This window comes from Narcine bancroftii, chromosome 1, assembly GCF_036971445.1.
Source record: "Narcine bancroftii isolate sNarBan1 chromosome 1, sNarBan1.hap1, whole genome shotgun sequence".
Lineage (NCBI taxonomy): Eukaryota > Metazoa > Chordata > Chondrichthyes > Torpediniformes > Narcinidae > Narcine > Narcine bancroftii.
The window spans coordinates 268,287,138-268,308,179 of record NC_091469.1 but is presented as its reverse complement, the minus strand read 5'-3'; the positions used below and the strand labels follow the sequence as shown (position 1 = coordinate 268,308,179).

Sequence of the window (21,042 nt, the reverse complement as noted above, 5' to 3'; positions counted from 1 at the left end):
TTCCTCAACTGTTATCTATTCATTTCTTCATCTTGTTTGTAACTTGTATATCTTTTGTGCATCTTCAAAACTGATCATTACTACTGAGCTTTTTTAAAAAAAACACAAATGCTGGAGAAACTCAGCAAGTCAAACAGTGTTTTTATGTAGCAAAGGTAAAGATACATCACCAACATTTCGGGCTCCAGCCCTTCACCAAGGTGTGGGGGAACATGAGAGATGTCCGAACAAAAGGGGTGGGGTGGGGGGGGGGAGTTGTGGTGAGGTTGGGAAATGATAGGTGGAGGGGTGGGGGAGGAATCTAGGCTAGGTGGAGAGAGAGAAAGGAAGTAGGAACTGTAATAACTAGTTAGGTTGGGGGGGGGGGTGGGGAGGCAAGCTGATTAGTGGAATACAGTGAACTCAATGTTCATGCCCCGGGGATTGGAGAGTGCCCAGACGAAAAATGAGGTGTTGTTCCTCCAATCTGCGGGTTGTCAGGGTGGGGTAGTGTGGAAGCCCATGGACGGACACGTGAATTTGAGAGTGTGACTCAGAATTGAAATGGTTGGCCACGGGGAGGTCGCTTTTGTTGGGGACAGAGAGGAGGTGCTGGGCGAAGTGATCTCCTAATCCTCGACTGGTCACTCTGATGTAGAGAAGGTCACAGAGGGTACACCGGATGCAGTAAATGAGTTATTTGGAGGTACAGGTGAAGTGTTGCTTCACCTGAAAGGTCTGTTTGGGACCTCGGACAGTGGTGAGGAGGAGGTGTAAGTGCAGGTATTAAACCTCCTATGACCACAGTGGAAGGTGCCGGGGGTGGGGGGGAGTGGAGAGGGGAAGGGAAGAATGCACAAGGGAGTCATGGAGGTAGTGGTCCCTATGGAAGGCTGAGAGGGGAGGAAAAAGAAAAAGGTGTCTGGTGGTGGGGTCCTGTAGTAAGTGGTGGAATTTCCAGCAGATAATGTGTTGGATGCAGAGACTGGTGGGGTGGTAGGTGAGAACGAGGGGGATTCTGTGTTTATTGTTTCTAAGGGCAGAGGGGGCTAGGCCGCTGAGCAGGGAATAGAGGAGATGTGGGTAAGGGTCGAGTTAATAGTGGTGGAGGGGAAGCCAAGTTTGTGGAAGAAGGAAGACATTTCAGAGGCTCTGGACTGGAAGACCTCATCTTGGGAGCAGATGTGGTGGAGGTGGAGAAATTGAGAGAAGGGGATGGAGTCCTGGGGACAGGGTGTGAGGATGAGTAGTCCAGGTAGTTGTGGGAGTTGGAGGGTTTGTAATAAATGTCAGTGGAGAGTCTGTCTCCTGAGATGGAGACAGAAGGATCCAGAAAAGGGAGAGCATCATCGGAGATGGACCAGGTGAGTTTGAGGTCCGGGTGGAAATTGGCCGCAAAATTGATGAGCTCATTATGGGTGCATGAGGCCACCCTGATATAGTCATCGATGTACTAGCGGAAGAGTTGGGGGGGGTTCTTACATGTGGGCTTGGAGCATATTTTGCTCCACAAAACCCACAAATAGGCAGGTATAGCTGGGACCCATGCGGTTACCCCTAGCTACTCCTTTAATCTGAAGGTAGTGGGATGAGTTAAATAAAAAATTGTTAACGGTGAGGACAAGTTCTGTCAGATGGCGAAGGGTGGTGGTGGAAGGTGACTGGTCAGGTCTGAGGTGCAGGAAAAAGCAAAGTGCTTTGAGGCCTTCTGTGTGGGGAATGGAGGTGGAAAGGGATAGGACATCCATTGTGAAGATGAGATGGTCCGGTTTGGGGAAATCTGAAGTCTTGGAGGAGATGGAGGGTGTGTGAGGTGTTGCAGATGTAGGTGGGGAGGGATTGAACTAGGGGAGAAAAGATGGAGTCAAGGTAGGATGAAATTAGTTCCGTGGGACAAGAGCAAGCAGAGACCATGTGTCTGCCTGGATAGTTAGGTTTATGTATCTTGGGTAGAAGGAAGAAACTGGCAGTGCAAGGATAGGAGATAATGAGGTTGATGCCTGTGGGGGGGGAGGTACCCAGAGTCGATGAGGTGAGATATAATGTTCATGGCTTGATGGGTGATGGTAGTGCGCCAGACTACAACAGCACCTCCTTTGTCTATGGATTTGATAGAGAGGTGAGGGTTGTTGTGGAGGGCGGAGTGTTCTGAGGAGGTGAAGTTGGAGCACGATAGGGGGTAATGAAGTTGAGATGATTGATGACCCAGCGCCAGTTGGAGGTAAAATGGTCCAGAGTGGGCAGCTAGCCAGGAGGAGGAAGAGGTCTTGAAGCAGGAGAAAGGGTCTTGTGGGGGTGGGGGGGGGGTGGTGTTGGAGATTGTGACCAGAGTAGTGGGCTTGGAGATGGAGGCAAGGAAAGAAGAGTTCAGCATTGCTGCGTGTGTGGAACCTATTGAGGTGGGGATGAAGGTGAGATCTCCAATGAGGATAGACTGCTCTACCTCTGAGAGACAAAGGTCAGAGGGGATAATAAAAACCAGGCAAGGGTCAGAGTGGGAGTTGGGGTGGTGGGGGGAGGTGAAGTGTTGGAGAGGTCCGAAGATGGAGAAGGGACGTGGGGGAGGTTGGAGGGGGTGGAGTGTTGGGGGGATTGGCAGGGGGAGAAGGGTTGGGGGTGTAGGATGCATTTGGGAAGTGCGTGGGGGAGGGGGGAGAGAAGGGTAGGATGGGTAGTCTGAGGGAGGGAGGGGAGAAAGGGGATTGGTGGTGGAGGGGGGGGTTAGGTAAGTGGGATCCAATAGGGCTCCAGATGCAGTCTGTGTCAGGAGCCACATTGGACGAGTCAGTGAGGAAGGCTCCAGCGCCTTCTGCAGTGCTTGAATCGGCTGTGGTGGCGTCAGGAGCTGCGGTAAGTGGGGGTGTGTTGGAGCTTGGGTCAGGGTGGGCAGCAATGGCGTAGGGAGCTCTGTCGGGTCGACGACCGGTGACTGGATTCTAGTAGGAGATTGTGTCTGTTGCTCCAGTGAGTAGGGTGGTGGAGTTGGTGGCCGTGGCGGTGGGAGCTCCATGGTGTAGGTGGCTGGGGTCTAGACCTAGGTCAGTGACCGTGGTGGTAGGAGCTCTGTTTTATGGGTGTCTAAGGCTTGGGCTCGGGTCCATAAGGCTGTGGGCTGGGAGCTTTGTGGTTGTGGCAGCCGAGGTCTGAGTTCAGGCCGACAACTGTGGTGCTCTGGAGGGCAGTTGACTGGGGCCGAGATGGGGATCCACGTGGAGGGTTGTAGAGGCTGCGATCTCCAGGTAGGTGAGCTTACGATCCTTGTTGGACGCCAGATGAGTGTGGAACCGGTGGTTGAATGCAGGGATCCAGTGGTGAATGTATTATAGGAGGGGTCCGCTGCAGGCCATGGTCATCGAGGTCCGGAGCTGTGGCAGCAAGAGGGTGAGTTGCCACTAATAACTCCGCATTGAGGTGAAGGTGGTGCGTAGGAGCCATCAAGAGGACGAATTGCCCTATGACTACTGAGTAATTCTGTGTTCTTAAACATTAGGTATCTGCTTCATCTTTCACTCTTGATGTGTCTTTTGAATGGCTCCCAGTAAACTGCTTCAGAAGTACCATGTTCTTTGAGCCATATTGGCTTTGTATCCTTATCAAACTGTCCTACAAAACATTTGATTTTTTTTTTAAAGCTTAACCTCCCTTCACTAACAGAAAACTATTCATTGCCCATTGTTAAATAAGCACCTCTATTGTTAGTTTTGGTTAGACTATTGTCGAATGACCTTTATTTTTACCCTGATTTTACAGTTCCTGCCCTGTTTATTTCCTGTCCAACTGTTAAAACTCGTGTATTTTGTTTGGCCTTTTTATATGCTTTCTTTTGGTGTTGTGTAAGCCCTGATGGGTTCCAACTCTCAGGAAGTAACATGAGGAGTGCAGAATATGCGTCAAGCAAGAAATATGCAGAAGATGAATGACTTGTTTTATGATCTTAGATTGTGCAAGTGTTCATAACAGTTTACTTTTGATCAAATTGTGTCATGAACTATTGCCTCTCTTATTCACATACACATCAATGAGAATATTTGCATTTTAGTTGTTTTAAAGGATTGTCAAAGTTTCTGTTTTTGCCACTGGCACTTCAAACATCAAGTTTAATTTAATTATGAAGAAGACAGTGCAGTTTAAATCATATTTTGCTCTTGTACAAATCTAGTTCTTAATTCCTCTCCTAGTAATCATCTTTAAGTGCACAAATGCCTTTTTCCCCAATTGCTGAAACAAGAATATTAAAATGGTTTTGGAATGCAAGTAGGGTGGTGGCTTTCACATTCATGTGACCTGCGATACTTGTGTCCATCTAGTGGTTAGCTGCTTTCCCACTAAAAATATCCTGTACCTCTGGTGAAAATGTGTTGACTGAGTGAGATCTCTGTAGCTTTTCCCATAATCTTCGACATCTGCTTGAGCCGAGTGAATTGTTGTTGTCCCACTTCCAATGAAATCACAATTCTTTTGCCATTCTTATGCAAGTTTTTGTTGGGTGTTTTGCCTAAACCATACAGTAATTTGTGTTTGAACCTTCAATGCTGTTATGTTGTCTTACTACATCTCTCAGACTGACAATGCATTTCCTAAATACCTCCATTTAATATCTTGTAACTCTTGAACTATTTTGAATGATGCTTTTCTATTATACTCATGAAATATCCATTACATTTCATCGAGCCAACAGATTTGTTTGTGTCTCTCAATTGTCAAGGCTCGCTGTTACCAATAGCTTTTTTTTATTGCTCTGAGATCACCATGAAAATAAGTTGTCTCATAAAAACAAAGATGCAAGTCCCTTCTTCATGCTGGGAGGATGTATCGAATGAAATATCCCAGTGGCCAGTTCGTAGCCCCATTATTAATTATTTCCAAAATTGACTAGGAGGCAGAAACTGATGCAAGGTTACCAAGTTTGCTGTTGATACAGAAATAGGTGGTGGGGCATGTTGTGATGAGGACCATATGATTTATTTTTAAAAAAATTTGCAATGGGATATATATTTGAGTAATTTTACAAACACCTGCCAAATGGAGTTTAATGTGGAGGGTTGGGGGGGGGGTGGGTGGTGTGTGACGGATCATGTAATTTGTCAAGAGGAATCAAAAAAGCAGATGATTATCCAGATGAGTTGACAAATTAGTAAAGTGCTGAGGGTTCCATGTTTTGAATAAAAGATTGACAGATTGGTCCAAGAAGACTTCAAAAAGGCAAAGTGCATTTTGGCCTTTATTGCAAAGGGATTGGAGTTTTAAAATATGGATGTTTTATTACAATTATACTGTATTTCAGAGGTCATTCCTTGTTCCATTTTTAGTTCCTTTACGGGGGGGGGGGGGGGGGGGGGGAAGAGAGAGAGAGGGAGTAGCTAGAAAAATGATGCAATAGTGAAGACAGTCTAAAGGTGATTCATCAAGGTTAATTACTGGCATGGCATAATTGTTCTATGGATCCTAAGATGCAAGCTACATTAATTTGCTTAATAACAGTTTCTTGTGCTGCTACTTCATTCATCTCCATTATTAATTAATATTAATGGAATCATTGCAATTTTTGCTGCATCAAGGCCTGGTTTGGGATTCTCTAGGAATTAAAGTGAAATGACCGATGAGGGCTAAAGTATGTGGGGTTGAAATGACCGATGAGGCTAAAGTATGTGGGGTTGAGTGAAGAAGTTGTTTTTGTGTTGTGCAACCATCACTGGCTATTATAGGGGCTTGCAGGTTCTTCAAAAGAAGGGCGTAGAATTAAGTTTTTTTTTGGTGTAATACCCTTAAGTTGAACCAAAAATGTCATAAGGGAAATATTTCTGGTGTTGAGGCTTGTTAATAAACTTGTGGTTTATGCTTTTTGTGGCAGTTTTATTCTTGAACTGAATGTGTTTATGACAATGGAGCTTTTGTTTATCTTGTCGACATCTTTTCTCTCATTTTATATTTGCAGTCATTGATGTTTTTCTTTCATCATCTTTTTACATTTAGTTCCTATCTGAACAAACGAATGCGAAGCAATAAATCACAAAAATCTGTAGAGACAGTGGTTGAAAGGTAAAAATATATAATTGATGTTTCGGGCTTGAGCCTTCATCAAGATGAGGAAGAATGTTGGCAGGCATCTGAACAAAAGGATGAAGGGTGGGAGAGAAAGGGGGGGGTAAAGGCAGGAGATGATGGGTGGAGAAGCGAGGGAGAGACGGCAGCAATCAAGGGTAGGAGGGATGACTGGGTGAAGGAGGGGGGAGAACTGGAAAAGTTCTCTGCTTTCTGCTAACTTGCTCACCTTTTTTCCATTCCCCCATTCCAGTTCTTTCCCCCCCCACCCACCCAGCCATCCCTCCTTCCCTGATCACTGTTGTCCCCTCCCTCCTCCTCCTCTCATCATCTGCCATTGCCCCCACACCCCTCCTCCCATCCCCACCACCACCATCCTTTTGTTCTGACACCTGCTGACATTTTTCCATACCTTGATGAAGGACTTGAGCCCAAAACGTTTGTTATGTATTTTTACTTTGGCTAGATAAAGGACATTGTTTAATCAGTGGAGTTTCTTCACCATTATGTGTTTTTACTTGAATGGGAAGCATTTGGGTATGAATTTGATTCTAAACTGTTAAGATATGTTCAATAATTTGATCTAAGTAAATGAAATGTACAAACTGTCGGTCAAAGCTGTAGTTGTAGATGAGAGGGGGGTTTGGAAATTGCTGAAAGTTTTACCATCCATACTATTGAACTGCTTCAACCCAATTGGGCTCTAACTCCCCTTGCACAACCTTCTATTTGCTTTGCTTCTATTTTGTTCCTTTTAGAAAACTTTTACATTGGATAACCATCACATAAATAAATGAAACCATGAACAACAAAGAACCTTTCTCATTCTGCTGTTCCGAAATAAAGCATGCATCAAAACTTGACATGCTGAAGGAGCTGGACTGATGCTACCATGGTGATACTGTAGTTTGCAGATGTCTCCTGCTGGTTGTCTTGTTGCCTAGATGCACCAGAGTTTGAAAACCTTTAGATCGTAGGGTTATGTTTTCAGTCCAACTGCTGTAAAGTTCCCACAGTGAATGCTTTCTTAGACTTGAGTCTGTTTCAGTCATTTGGCAGAAACGTTTTCTTATTTAGCCTTTCATCTTAATCCTGAATGCCAGCTCAGTACTCGTCCCTGATGTTGAATTAACAGCCTTGGCAATAGTGATCACCATTGGACGTGTCAGTGCTTGCCAAATTGTGAACTAGGCCTTGTCAACTTAGAACTTGAGTAAGACTGCTGTAATATTAAACGTGCATGCTAACCCATTGCTTTTGAAAGAGCTGAGTTATAGTTTTACAAAGGTCAAGAATTTGACTAATGCTGAATGTCATCAAATAAAGTCCCGTGACAAAACTTGCAACCACTAGGTATTATTTGGTTTCTGTACGTGGTCTTTAGACTGAAATCTTTAGTTTGATTTGGAAAGTCATTTTAAAATCTTAAAATTATGGAAAAGTCAGGAATTAGGAGAGAACAAATGTCAGAGCAACAAGTGAGGTGCTACCTAAACTGCTTGTATACCTCCTATGCACACACTTGCTACCTTACCTGTGATTTTTAAATTCTGTCTCACTCCTGAATTACAAAAGGAATTCTGAAGGTGCAGTATCAACGGGATTTTTCACAAATTTACTTCCAAGTGAAAAGTGATGAATTTGGCAAGTTAAATCTGGGCAGGCCATTCACGCTAAATAGCAAAACCTTGGGGAGTGTGATTGAATGGACAGTTCTAGGGGCACACGTGCACTGATTCCTGAAAAGCAGCATCAGAGCTGGGCAGGGTGGCAAAACCTGCTTGTCCTCATCGATTAGAGCATTGAGTCTAAGAGCGGAGAGGTCATGTAACAACTATACAAAGTATGGTGAGGTTATACTTTGGAGTTTCGGTTGCCCAGCTAATGGGAAAGATGTCATTAAGCTGAAAAAAAGTGCAGAAGAGACGCAAGGATGTTACTAGGTCTGGAGGGTTTAAATTGTAAGGAGAAATTGGATTGGCTGGGGCTCTTTTCTCTGAAGTGTAGGAAGCTGAGGAGTGACCTTGTAGAGGTATGGTATATAAAGTCTTGAAGTGCAAAGATACCCCTTTGCCCCTGCCATGGAAACTGCATTCAACATACCATCAACTCCAAGGTAGGTAAAAATCGAAGTGCCATTGTTTTGAGAACTTCGGTGAATAGCTCTAATTAATGTTTTGTCTCATCTTTGTGAATGAAGCATTTAACATGGAGAAAGACTTGCATTGTTTTAAAATAAGTTCTGTTTCTTGGTGAATTACAGCCAGCACAATGCAATATGAAATAGGATGATGACCAAGTTGAATGAATTGGCTGCCAGAATTTGTTTCCTATCCTTTGGAGTGTTTTGGATATGGATTTATTTTTAGGTTGAACTGCAGGGATAAAGTAGAAGAGGAAATGGAACAATGGTATAACTATTTTTGTATTTCACTTACTGATTGTATCCAGAGCCACAGGCACTTCTTAAAGAAAAAAGACTGTTTGTACTTTATTTCCTGATCTCTCCATTAATCTAATAGTTTGACTCCTTTGTAATGTCCAGTCTTTGAAAAACTAATAATTTGCAATTGTACCCAAGTATTTCAAACACCCAATGTAACTTTATTGGGCCCACCAGAAGTTCTGTATCCATGCTCCTTTCTCATTATAGCATTCTCTGCATTACCCCTCCCCAGCTGCCTTTCGCCAGCCCCCAAAAATGAGCTTACAATCTAGCATCCTTTATTCAGTAAAATTGTCAACTTAAAATATTAACTCTGCACCCTTCGTGGCAGATGTGGCCTACTCACTGAGCATTCCTCTTATTTTTCCTTTTTGGCTTTTGTGTATTGCTCTCCACTGTTTCTTGCTTCACTCAAATAAAATTAAATCCTCCGTGACTTCTCCCAACTCTGCCTCAGTCTGTCTGCTGCTGATGGTATGATATTGTCATCTCCATTCTCTACTGTTCTAATATTGCCTCCATCTTTTCTAACTATGTACCAAAGACAATTGTAAGGTTTTCTTAAACTGATTATAGACTGCCTTGCTTATTCTATCCATGTTGATTTTACACTCCTTCAAGTTATAGTTTTTAATGCTTTTAAAATTTTAAAAAAATTACCTTCATGTCTTCTCCACCTCTTAATCGTCTCTCCAATTTATTCTATCACTTGTAGAGTCAAAAAAAAATGCAACTGAAACATGATTATGGCCTACCTTATCCATGTTGATTGTGGTGCCCATCTACATTCTCCTATTTGCCCGCAATAGACCCGTGTCCCTCTCCTCCTTTCCATTTCAAGTATCTGTCTGAAGGCATTCTAAACTTTGTAATAATATCTGCCTCAATTTTCTTTCTTGGCAGCTCATTCCAAGTATTCCCCATCCCTTATCCTCTTCCCCCCCCCCCCCCCCCCCCCCACCACCTTCAACCCATGTCCTCTCGTTCTGGACCACAGCCCTGGGTAAAAGGCTATGACTCGCTATCAGATATTTAGTAGCAGTATTTAAGAGTCACTGAGGCTTTTACTTTTGAACAATGATTTATCTTTGAGATCCACCACACACATCAACAAGTTCATCTTCTAAATGGGATTCAGTGTCTCAATTTTCCATTTCCAAATCAGTGTAATATCCAGTCAGGTGCGTGCATTTTCTCCAGGTTCTTGAAATGTACTTTAAATTCTTCCCTTAATTTTTCAAGGTGCTTTATGTACATCTCTACATCACAGTCTGAAATGTTTTTCATTTTCTTCCAATTGCCATTAAGTTTGGAAAAAATACTTTAAAATCTCTATGTGCCAATGAAGTTTTAAATAGGCCTATTTTGACTTAGAAACCCATTAGGATTATTCGGGCTTGAATAATTGTAACATCTTTACATTGCAGACGTTTCTGTATTTAATTAAATTTTGAATATAGGTCTGGCAAATAGAACAGATGGCTCTTAGACTTTTTCAACTCATCATAGTGATGGGTCCACATCCGTAAGAAATTCCACAGTTGAGTCATATAAGTCTTTGCAAGCTATCACCTCTTGACAAATACCTTACCTTAGTGTGCAAAAGTAACTGATTCAAAGTTTCATCATTTTTTCCCACACTTCACTGCAAATAGTCGCAAATTGTGAGACATGCTTCCATTTTATTGACTGACCTGATATACACTTTTTAGGCATCATGCAGTTTGCCACTGATATTTTGGCTACAAGATGATGTCTCTTTAATACACAGTGAACAGTTCGTACATTGGGAACCTTTTCCTTGAGTAAGGTGACAAATCCTCTATCGGCCAACCATTGCTGGTGCACTGTCAGTAGCCACACCAGTAATATTCCTGAGGGGAATGGTGTTGCTTCAAATAATCCATCAAACATTGAAAAATTGTTTCACCTTTTGCATCACCTTTAAGGTACTTGGCAAAAAAAAAACTCGTTAACAATGCGCTTTAGGCTTAGACTATAATATCTCACCTAGGTCATGAGAATATTTGACTGCCATAAGTTGCTTCATCGAGTTGGATGGAAAACTTGCAATGTTGAAGCTCAGATGCTAATTTTTTCCACATCATCGGCCATCTCATCAAGTGCACTGTATTTGCAATTAATAGCATGGATTTTAGAACAAAGTCTTAGTTGAAAGTCTTTTTCATAACATCTTCAATCACATCTTTAATTGCTGGTCTTACGATCTCCTCCTTACCAATGGTATATGATTTTTCTTTCCCTGAAAAATTAAGGGAGATACTGTTGGATGCTTTCAGCCCTCCTTCATTATCAGTACTGACAGGTGCTTTAAAAATGTCTTGAAAATTGGTCAATTTTCGGTGTTTTTTTTCTCTTTCAGAGCCTTATTTTAGAAAAAAAATCAAGATCTTTGTTTTTCTTATCAGAGTGAATCCTTTCGAGATGAAATACGCAGGTTTCTTGGCATCATTACTGAAAGTCTTTTCACAAAACAGGCACGTAGGCATTGTTTCTTGAGTAAACAAAGGTACAAATTCAAATTTGAAATGCTCTTGTGAATATTGTCGGCACTTATTCTTGGCATTTGTGGCTGCCATTGTGCTAACTAGAAATGTGGCAAATTTACACAGTAAGAGCACAGCTATTAGTTCCAATAGCTATGGGTGTTGAGTGTGTACTGGATGTCTCTGGACTAGTTGGCGTCGTTGGGCAGGAAATGATGCGGCCAGGATACTTGGCCTCGCATTCCCACAACCCACATTTTTGTTACGTACTTGAAAATAAAGCTAAGACTAAGCTAAAATGTTTTAAAATGTTACAAGACTACAATGCTAATGGTGAATAACATAGTTAATAAGTTTATAATTTAAAAAAGAGGATATGAGTAAGAAAATCCAAGTCAATTCATCCATGTGGAAACTGATATTACAATGGTCCATTGTCTTGATATTTCAACTAATAATAAATTATAAAACTATTATTATCATTATGCCTCTGTAAGCAGAATACAAAATAAATACACAATAAAAAACATGTATAAATCAGAAATGTGCATCAGCAAGTTGTATTTTATGTATTTTTATTTCTTGCACGAACGTTGGCTTTCGACACCAAAATTTCAATTGACCCCTTGGCTAGTCCCATCGACCTCTGGGATTGATATTGACCTCTTTGGAGACCTCTAATCTATCCCATCTATGCATCTTATAATTTTTTTATTAGGAGGAAAACATTTACCAAACTAATAGAATAATGTGTTTAATTCCAGCTTTGGATTCTTGCATTCACCTGAAGATGTTTGGGGATTCACTAACATCTTGAATAAAAATAATCAACATGATCAATAATGCAGAGAGAATTTCATCAATACAGGGTGTTTTTGTGTCTAAATTCCTGAAATATATTGGTATTGCCAATATTGTGCAAGAGATTCCTGCATTTTTGAAAGTGTTCTCCAATGGCAAAATCTCCCTTCCCTGCTCAGATCTCTGGATTGTGTTGTTGCCTCTTGCAGTGGTTCTCGACCTTTTTTCTGGTCTACCTGGCTTCTGGCCTAACATGCCATGGTCCTCTAGTGGTAATGACTGAGCAATATTTTCAAGTCAAAGATAGCTCTTAAGAAACACATCTTCATCCATTGTAAAGTATTTTATTTAACATTTTTAAAGACCCACATGGAAACATGCTGTCGCATCTGTGCATGGCTTTATTTCTCTGACACGCGTTACTCTAATCTTTTATTTAACTCTGGAGTTCCCCAAGGATCTATCCTTGGTCCTTGTTGTTTTTCTTTGACATGTTCTTTGCCAATATTCCCTGTAATTCTCTTTAGCTTCTATATTTGAGTACTTTTTTCTGTGCTCTTGTAGAATCCTGGTTCTTGAACATTGGTCCTGCTTACTAGCCCCGCCTCTAGCTCTAAAATCATTCATTTCTTAAAGATGCCTCTTGAATCAGACATCTTATTAAACCTTGCATAATTGATGTTACTCTTGCGTACTACGTCCTATTCATTGTGATGCATGTTAGAATATGGGATTTCATTGGTGTTATTGGAAAATTTCCTTTCAACTCAGCCTGCCAGCATGAGTTGTCAGGCAAGTGTGTTGGAATATTTCCAAGTAGATAGGAAGTGCTTGCCTCCTTGGGAGGTTCTGCAACCTTGAGGTGAATTGTATAGATTTGGTTTGAGAGGCTAGTCACTCCTCTGGTACTGCAACACATCATAAGAAATAAAACTATGGGTATGCTATTCAGCCCCTGATCCTTGCTCTGCCATTCAGTAAGAAAGCTCCAGCCTCCTCCAAATTTGCGTAACTTTATTTTTCTCAATACTCCAAAAATTGATTTATTGCAGCCTTGATTATACGTGGCATCCATAATCTTCTGAGAGAAGAGTGGTCAGCCTTTCAGCTGTGCTCCCGAAGCTCAGTACAGGCAGGTTCTCACCAGGTGTGTGAATCGGAAATAAAGAGTGTGAGGAAGAGGGTCACACAACAGCTGACCTGAAACTGAGCAGGCACCAGCCAGCCCACCTCACTGACTCGGTGAGTGACTCTGGTGAGTGCTTCCAGCTCTGCTTGGCTTGACTCAGGCCCCAACTATTGTGACTTTGGGTTGGAAGAGAACGCTTGGAGAGATGTCCATTTTGTTTTGGCAGGATGCCTGTAGCCCTGCAACCGTTGGCAAATGCATCCCATCAGTGTCCCATCAATATTGGGGAAGATCTATAATTTTTAAAATTTTTTAAATGTTTACAATTTTTTTAAAGCCTATTTTGTTATTTTATTCACTGCCTTTTAAACCATCATCCCTTCTATTGCAGTGTGCCCGACAAAATGAACTGCATTTATATGCCAGGGCTACTTTCTGTCCCTCCCAGTATCACTAAGAAGAACAAGAGCTGCAGGCATGTGCAAAACCTTGTATCCGCATGTTCTCCAGGGAACCATCCGAGCTTAGAAATATCACATTGCTGGATCCAAATCCTGGAACTGAACACATAATGTTGAGGAGTGCGTTCTCCAGGAGGACTGCAGCAGTTCAGGAAGTTGCCTCTGAAGCATTTTTTCAATGACAGGAACAGCAGATTATGCTTGGCTTGGTAAGTTGTGCCCAGAGCCTTTTAAATTGAATTTATTTGGTGATCCAACAGCCTGTATCTCGGAGCTGCAGCCTCCACTTCCTGCTGTTTTCACTTCTGGAACTCTGCTTCCTGAATCTTCCAGTGTGCAACTTTAAGGGAAGTCTCTTTTGCTTCTTGCCCACCTCTCCATCACATCTGTTGCAGTGAGCAATAAAAAGTCTTTAATTTTTGTATCTTGTTCTAAGTTAGGGTTTTTTTTTGGCCACTCAACCCCCTTCCCAATAGAAAATAAAGCACAAATAAATGAGCAGGTTTTGTGCTATCATGTTTTTTGCTATGCTGTTGGGTTTACCGGAACTGTATGCCCTCAGGAACTCAGAATCTGTAACCATGAGATAAAACAATTGTCTGTTTTAACCCTTGACTGTACCTTTAAAAATCTCCCATGGTTTTTGTTCAAAAAATTGTCCATGTTGTCAGTGAATTACTCTAGTTAGGTTTGGTAATGATTATTTTGGTTAATTGTTTGTGAATCTAAAGCAAAATTGGAGGTGGGGTGTCTATTTTTTTTGATCTTTGGGTATTAGCGTTTAACCAACTACATTATAAATCTGCCAGTCTGTTTATTTGGCCACTGGTTAAAGAACAAATAACGTACACCACTTGGGCAAAAAAATCTCAGTGAAAGCATGAATTAAAATGGAGGGAATTTGTATCACATATTTATAGAAATGGCAGAGTAGGAAAATTAAAGCTTAAAATTAAGTTGGTGTCCTGTTGAGGGAGATTCCTGGGGGTGGGGGAAGATGTACATTATATTCAATTCTTGGTAAGTTGTTGCAAAAATAAGCTTGGCATCAATTTGTTGTGGCAACCATTGATTGTCTTCTGTTTGAGCCTTTATGTGCACCCATAATGAAGGTGCACATAAAGTTGCATCAGATGCAAGGATCGACAATGAGATAGACAACAGACTCGCCAAGGCAAATAGCGCCTTTGGAAGACTACACAAAAGAGTCTGGAAAAACAACCAACTGAAAAACCTCACAAAGATAAGCGTATACAGAGCCGTTGTCATACCCACACTCCTGTTCGGCTCCGAATCATGGGTCCTCTACCGGCACCACCTACGGCTCCTAGAACGCTTCCACCAGCGTTGTCTCCGCTCCATCCTCAACATCCATTGGAGCGCTCACACCCCTAACGTCGAGGTACTCGAGATGACAGAGGTCGACAGCATCGAGTCCACGCTGCTGAAGATCCAGCTGCGCTGGATGGGTCACGTCTCCAGAATGGAGGACCATCGCCTTCCCAAGATCGTATTATATGGCGAGCTCTCCACTGGCCACCGTGACAGAGGTGCACCAAAGAAAAGGTACAAGGACTGCCTAAAGAAATCTCTTGGTGCCTGCCACATTGACCACCGCCAGTGGGCTGATAACGCCTCAAACCGTGCATCTTGGCGCCTCACAGTTTGGCGGGCAGCAGCCTCCTTTGAAGAAGACCGCAGAGCCCACCTCACTGACAAAAGGCAAAGGAGGAAAAACCCAACACCCAACCCCAACCAACCAATTTTCCCTTGCAACCGCTGCAATCGTGTCTGCCTGTCCCGCATCGGACTGGTCAGCCACAAACGAGCCTGCAGCTGACGTGGACTTTTTACCCCCTCCATAAATCTTCGTCCGCGAAGCCAAGCCAAAGAAAAAAAAGAAAGAATGAAGGTAGAAATGTTGCAATACTGAGAGCCAAGCCAATAAATGGTAATGGTTCCAATACTGCATTTAGAATGTAACATACATGAAATTCTTTAACCTTTGTCTACAGTAAGGCAGACAGAGAGTCGCTACTTTTTTTCCCAATGCTCCTCACAGAAACTTCCTCACTTGGTGTTCCTAAGTGGTCTCCCCTCCAAGTACTGACCAGTCCTGTGCCTGCGTAGCTTCTGAGATCAGAAAATCCCACGTGTATTCAGGCTATTGGATGCCGTGGCAGTGGTAACATGATTTTACTGAAATGGTTATCAGCAAATTATACTTGTGTGTTGTCAGCATGTGCGTATTCTTATTTTCCAGATGTAGTTATTATCTGGTTGCTTTTATTGCAGAATGGTGAGGGTAGAAATAATTCTGTACTAAGTATTTGTATTATTTATGCTGAGAGTTCCTGCATTATCTTTGCGACTGCATATCAATTAGTATAGTCAGTAAAGAAAGATTTTCAGCTAGAAACTGAGCTGAGTTTTACTCCATGTAGTGGGTGCCTTAGTTCATAATAAAACTCCCTCAGAAATATTTAGAAGAACATTGATGTATTGCGAAGAATTTGATTTCTGTGAAGCTTATCTGGACTTGAATTTATTTCCATCAGTTCAGGGTGTGAACTTTGTAGTTAAATGAGGTCAGTCAAGGAAATTGTGCTATCCTGGTGTGATGAGCGAAATAATAACATGAAAGGTTCATTTGTTCTTTGGCCCCTTTTGTTCAGTTATTTTCTTTACAAATGTCGATGTTCTTTCATCTCTGTCCAAAAGGGTTTTTTTTGTAATTGCAGCCTGGGATGGTACAGAAAAATTCCTGTTGCTGTTTAAACTTTTTTTAAAAAAAAATAAATCAACATGTCAACTCTTAGTGAGTACTTTTGGAAATTATTTCTCAAGGAGAGTGGAGGCAAAGTCATTTAGTGGGAATAAAGAAGGCACTTAGTTGCTGGAATATATTCAATATAAACCCGGTTAATGGAGTGCAAATATAAAAGTAGGCCAGGTCTTGCTAAAAATACCACGGGAAGAGGATTTGTAGATTGGGAATGGAGAGAATATCAATTAGTTTAATCTGGCTTCTGCATGAATTTGCGTGATTTGTGTTGTGAGGTGGAGATAAGAGATTGATCTGATGAGGCTTTGAAGGAGAAATCCTCATACTGAATGGTCAAGGCAAATACTTGTTTCTCTGATTATGGGTTTGGTAAGATCTGTTTTCCTTTTGTATCAGATGTAGGATAATTAAACTGACAGCTCCCATTCTGGTTTTTCTCTGGTAACATAAATACTGGTACCAGATTTTAAATTATTTTCGCTGAATAAAACCTGATAAATAAGATGGATCAGTGGGCAAGTGCCCAGGGTGGGGGTGTTTACAATGGACTCCCAGAGTTAAGTTCAGGAATGAGAAGAGAAGGCAAGTAGGTCTTTGGCTACATTCAGATGAGTTAACTGAAACTATCCAGCGGAACAAGCATTGGAGCAAGCTTGTGAAGTCAGCCAATGTAAGTGCTATGATCAGGGCAATGGCTTAATTTTAGTACTGTTAGGGGTGGAAAAGGGAGACGAGGGAATTTTCACAACTGTAAGAACAATTGGTGAAGATTGAAAATGACAAGAGCATCCTAGATAAAGTTGCATTGAAGTGGTCACACCCAAGGCTAAGGCTGCAGCTAGTTGAACGACAACAATGAAAGATTGAAGGACCAGATAGACAGTACAGAGTCTTCTTCCCCCCCCCCCCCCATGAGTATGCTGCTTTGGAAACTGTTTGCGGGGGGGGGGGGGGGGAATTGCCTTTCAGGAGACGACAGCAGCAGTCAGTCACACCAGCACAGGGTCTTGGCTAAAGCAGGGATGGCTCAGCTTGGGCAGAGTTCCAAGTAGTGATGATACTCCATAGTTGGAGGGGGTAGACTGGAGGTTTTGTGGTGGCAAGAGAGACACCAGGATTACGTGTTGTCTCGTGTTTACCTGAGTCATAGATGACTCTGAGAAGTTGCAGAGTATTGTCAAGGGGAAGGGTGAGTAGCTGGAGATAGTTGCTTACATTGGCATCAATGTAAGCTGGAGATAGTTGCTTACATTGGCATCAATATGGGTGGAATGACTTGAATGAGCTAGGAAGGAGATGAAAAGAAGGACCTGAAGGGTAGTAATATCTGGAATACTGAAGACAAGAACTTGTCAGGTTAGGAATAGAAAGATAGGCCAGTTAAATGCAGGGCTGAGAAGCTGGTGCATGAGATAGCATGTTGGGTTCTCAGATCATTGGGATCTCTTCTGGAGAAGAGGTGACTGGTACAAGAGGAATAGGTTGCATCTAAACTGGAGGGCAACCAATAATTTGGCAGATGTATTTGCAGGTGTTTCTAGGAAAGTTTAAACTAGATGGGCTGGGTCTCTGTAGAGATGAAGCAGAAGAGAAGTTGGGGTCTAATGTCCTCTTAGAGAGCAAGTGCGGTGACAGGATAGGCAGAAGTGCAGCAAACTGAAAGGAAAGACCTGTGGTTCCACTTCTTTCAATATAAGAGGTCCAGCAGGCAATGCAGACAAACCTGAGGTGTGAATTGGCTCAGGCAGAACAGAAATATGGTTGACAGAAGAGCAAGTCTGGCAACTGATTGTTCCTGGATACAAATGCTACAGGTATGATAGAGGAGGGTGCGAGTTGTATTGTTGATGAGGAAAAACAATGGTGCTGAGAGAGGATATTCTTGGGAGATCTAGCGAAGCTATCTGGGTGGAACTTAAAATAGCTGTGGGGAATTTGATGAGCAGGTGCAGGGAAATTGCAGATATCTGTAAGAATAAAAGGGTAATATTTCTGGGAGATTTAAACTTCTGAATATTGACAGGGGCAAAATATGGTCTTGCTAATTGGAGTGAAGGAGGCTGAGGGGTGATTTTGGAGGATTATAAATCATGAGGAGGTCGGAGAAAGACCAGATTGTCTTTTCCAAGGTAGATGAATCTAGAGCAACAGAACATGGGTTTATGTGAGAGAGGAAAGATTAGGAGGAGTTATTTTCACTCACCAGGTGGTCTTTATTATGAATGAGCTGCCAGAAGTGGAACAATAACAATGTTTAAAATGCATGTGAGTGGATTTATGGATAAGAGGGGTGAAAGGGATTGAACCAGAAATCAACATTGGTCAGCATAGCCTAGGTAGGCTGAAGGACATGATGGATGATCAATGTTCAGGGATGGATCTTGATGACCAGGCTAATGTTGAAGGATTAGTACCTGAGGGGAGAGGGCAATTGACTGTACCCACCTGCAACTAGCTAACAATGTTGTTAGGAGGGACTTTTCATTGTTGATTTTAAGCAGAATGGGGTCAAAGGAGTATGAGATGGGTCTTGTTCGATGAGGCTTATCTGGGACATCATAACAAAATTGAAAGGAAAATTTACAAACATGCAAAATTAATGCTCTTTGATAGTTTGCCAGCTGTGCTTGGGTGTTGGAGGATTGCCACAATTATTGCCACAATCAGCTGCTTTTTGGTGTTTGTGACCAAGGCTTTTGAGGTGATTGGTGAAATTTGAAGAGATGAAGATGTATTTAAGATGTTTTTTTAATGGAAAAAGGTTGGGTATGTCAGAGCTAAACAGTTTCTCCCCCCTCTTTCTCTTACCCCCTACCCCCCCCAACCCCAGTTTCTGAACCAGGACTTTTGGGTAAAGATCATACCAGCTAATTTGTTAAACTATTTAAATGTAATGCAATAATTTGCAGAGTATTATCAGATAATAAGATTGACTTACTGTTGATTTTGTTATTGTAGCGATATGTTAACATATCATTTTTGCTTTCAGATGGACCATTCAATTGAACTGCAACAGAGGAATACTTTGGAATTATAATAAAGGCAAGGAATTTTAAGTTGAAAACAGATTGCCCAAGAAATGTGCATGCAAGCGGACCATGTGTTTTTAAAAAAAAGTTAAATTCTCTTTTCCATTTTTGGGCTCTTATCTCTTGCACTTTTTGTGACAACTGTCATTTCATTATCCTTGTGTGAATGCATCAATACAGTTGTAAATGATAGGCCTGTAGCCTGGGCTAATTCGCCCTCATTTTTCTGCCCCATTTCTATACATTTTCATTTCATCGGTGTCCAAAACCAATCTGTCCAACTCCCAGGGTTGAAAGTTAAAGATTTACAACCCATTGAGTGAAGAAGTTCTGAATGAAACTTGAAGATCAAACAAATGAGCCTGGCAAATGCTTTTAATGTACGTTTCATTCCAAACACCAGGAGATGTAAGCTGTTCCATCAAATCTCTCTCATCCAAATACTCTGTTAAAGTGATTCTTTGTCATGGCTTTGAGGATATTGCATTTTTATTTAATTTGTTATGGACTCATCTGTTTGTAGAACACAAGAGCTATGACCAGTCATTTATCACTTGGAGCCAATATCATTGGCCTGCTGCATCCTGGCCCCTTGGGAGGGGACCATGTGTGTGAACTAGTGCTTCAGGCTGAAGATTACTGAAAGCACTTAAGGCCTTATCAGTTTGCTTGCTGGACCCTGTTATCATGGGCTGTTCATTGGGATATCACATCCTTACAATCATAGAAATCATTAAAGTATGAATATGATACATTAAATGTGGATTACTTGGCTCTATTTAGCATGCTGTTTAGTCTGTTTATTGTCACGCACCAAAAAGCAACAAAAAAATCTAAGTTTTGCACGTTATCTATTGCAAAAATCGAACTTTTGGATTTCAAATTTGTTTTTAAGAAAGCTACATGGTTAAAAAAAACCAAGTCAGAAGGTTAATAACCGTGATCAAACTGAGTTTTGAGCATTTTGTCATAGCTATTTATACCTGTAATGTCCTCACTGGGTAGTCTTTGTTGTTTCCAGCAGGCTATCTGTATCCTCTAAACCAGGTTAAGTCGTCTCACTTGAGGTAGAAGTGGAGTGAGGGATATTCCATTCTAGAGGTTGCAGGTTACAATTTTATTGATCTTGTCCCACAGCACTACCGGCCTGCATTGGTTATGATCTGCTTGTTCTTTTCAAAATCTGTTCCAGTGAGCGAATTATACTGTTACACAACACAATGTAGGATGTCCAAATGTAACGAGAAAACATGGTTTCTACTTCTACCAATATGGCCACGAGCAGTTTGTAGGGTAAACAGGTTAAATATTTGATTAATTGTACATGTGTACATTAATTGTAATTGTACGCATACCTTAGTTGTTTCGATGTAATAAAAGAATTGGCACATGTTTTGAAGAGCTCAGTTTGCTCGAGTTATTTTCAGCAGTTCTCATTAGATTAATTAGTGTATCAACTCAACCTTGGAGTGGTCTGCAGTTGATAATGAGAAGTGAAACAAAGCAATGTGGCACAGCTGGACCTCAAGGTTCCAATTTGATGTTGAGCAAAACGACACATTTCAAGAAAACATCTGGATTGACAAATAGTCAGTAAACTTGCCTTTTGGGCAGCTACACTCTGTTGTACTATTGGAAAACAATTGAACATGGATAAACAACAGTGTGCAGAAATGAATAAATGCAGCATTGTCCTTGTTCAGATGAAAATTGAAACAAGAAATTGTGCAATCTTTGGGAATGTTTGTATTTGGAAAATCAAGTCCATGGGAGCTTCAGATCTACAATGTAGTGTCATAAAGGAATACATAAAGGCTATTTTGCTCACTGAGATGGACTATGGGTCTGAGGTCTGTCATGGTT

General features: G+C 41.6%; 1 protein-coding gene across 9 annotated transcripts in view; it reads left to right on the top strand.

The window, feature by feature from the left end:
* Positions 1-21,042, top strand: part of pik3c2a (phosphatidylinositol-4-phosphate 3-kinase, catalytic subunit type 2 alpha) — a 161,849-nt gene that overhangs the window by 51,776 nt on the left and 89,031 nt on the right. For 8 of the 9 annotated variants that reach the window (XM_069898227.1, XM_069898189.1, XM_069898184.1 and 5 more), the window contains one exon: positions 19,140-19,192. The gene's annotated coding sequence lies outside the window, so the exon portion shown is untranslated. Of the gene's footprint in view, positions 1-13,309; positions 13,575-19,139; positions 19,193-21,042 lie in introns of those variants that run through there. The other variant, XM_069898220.1, reaches the window with a different exon arrangement.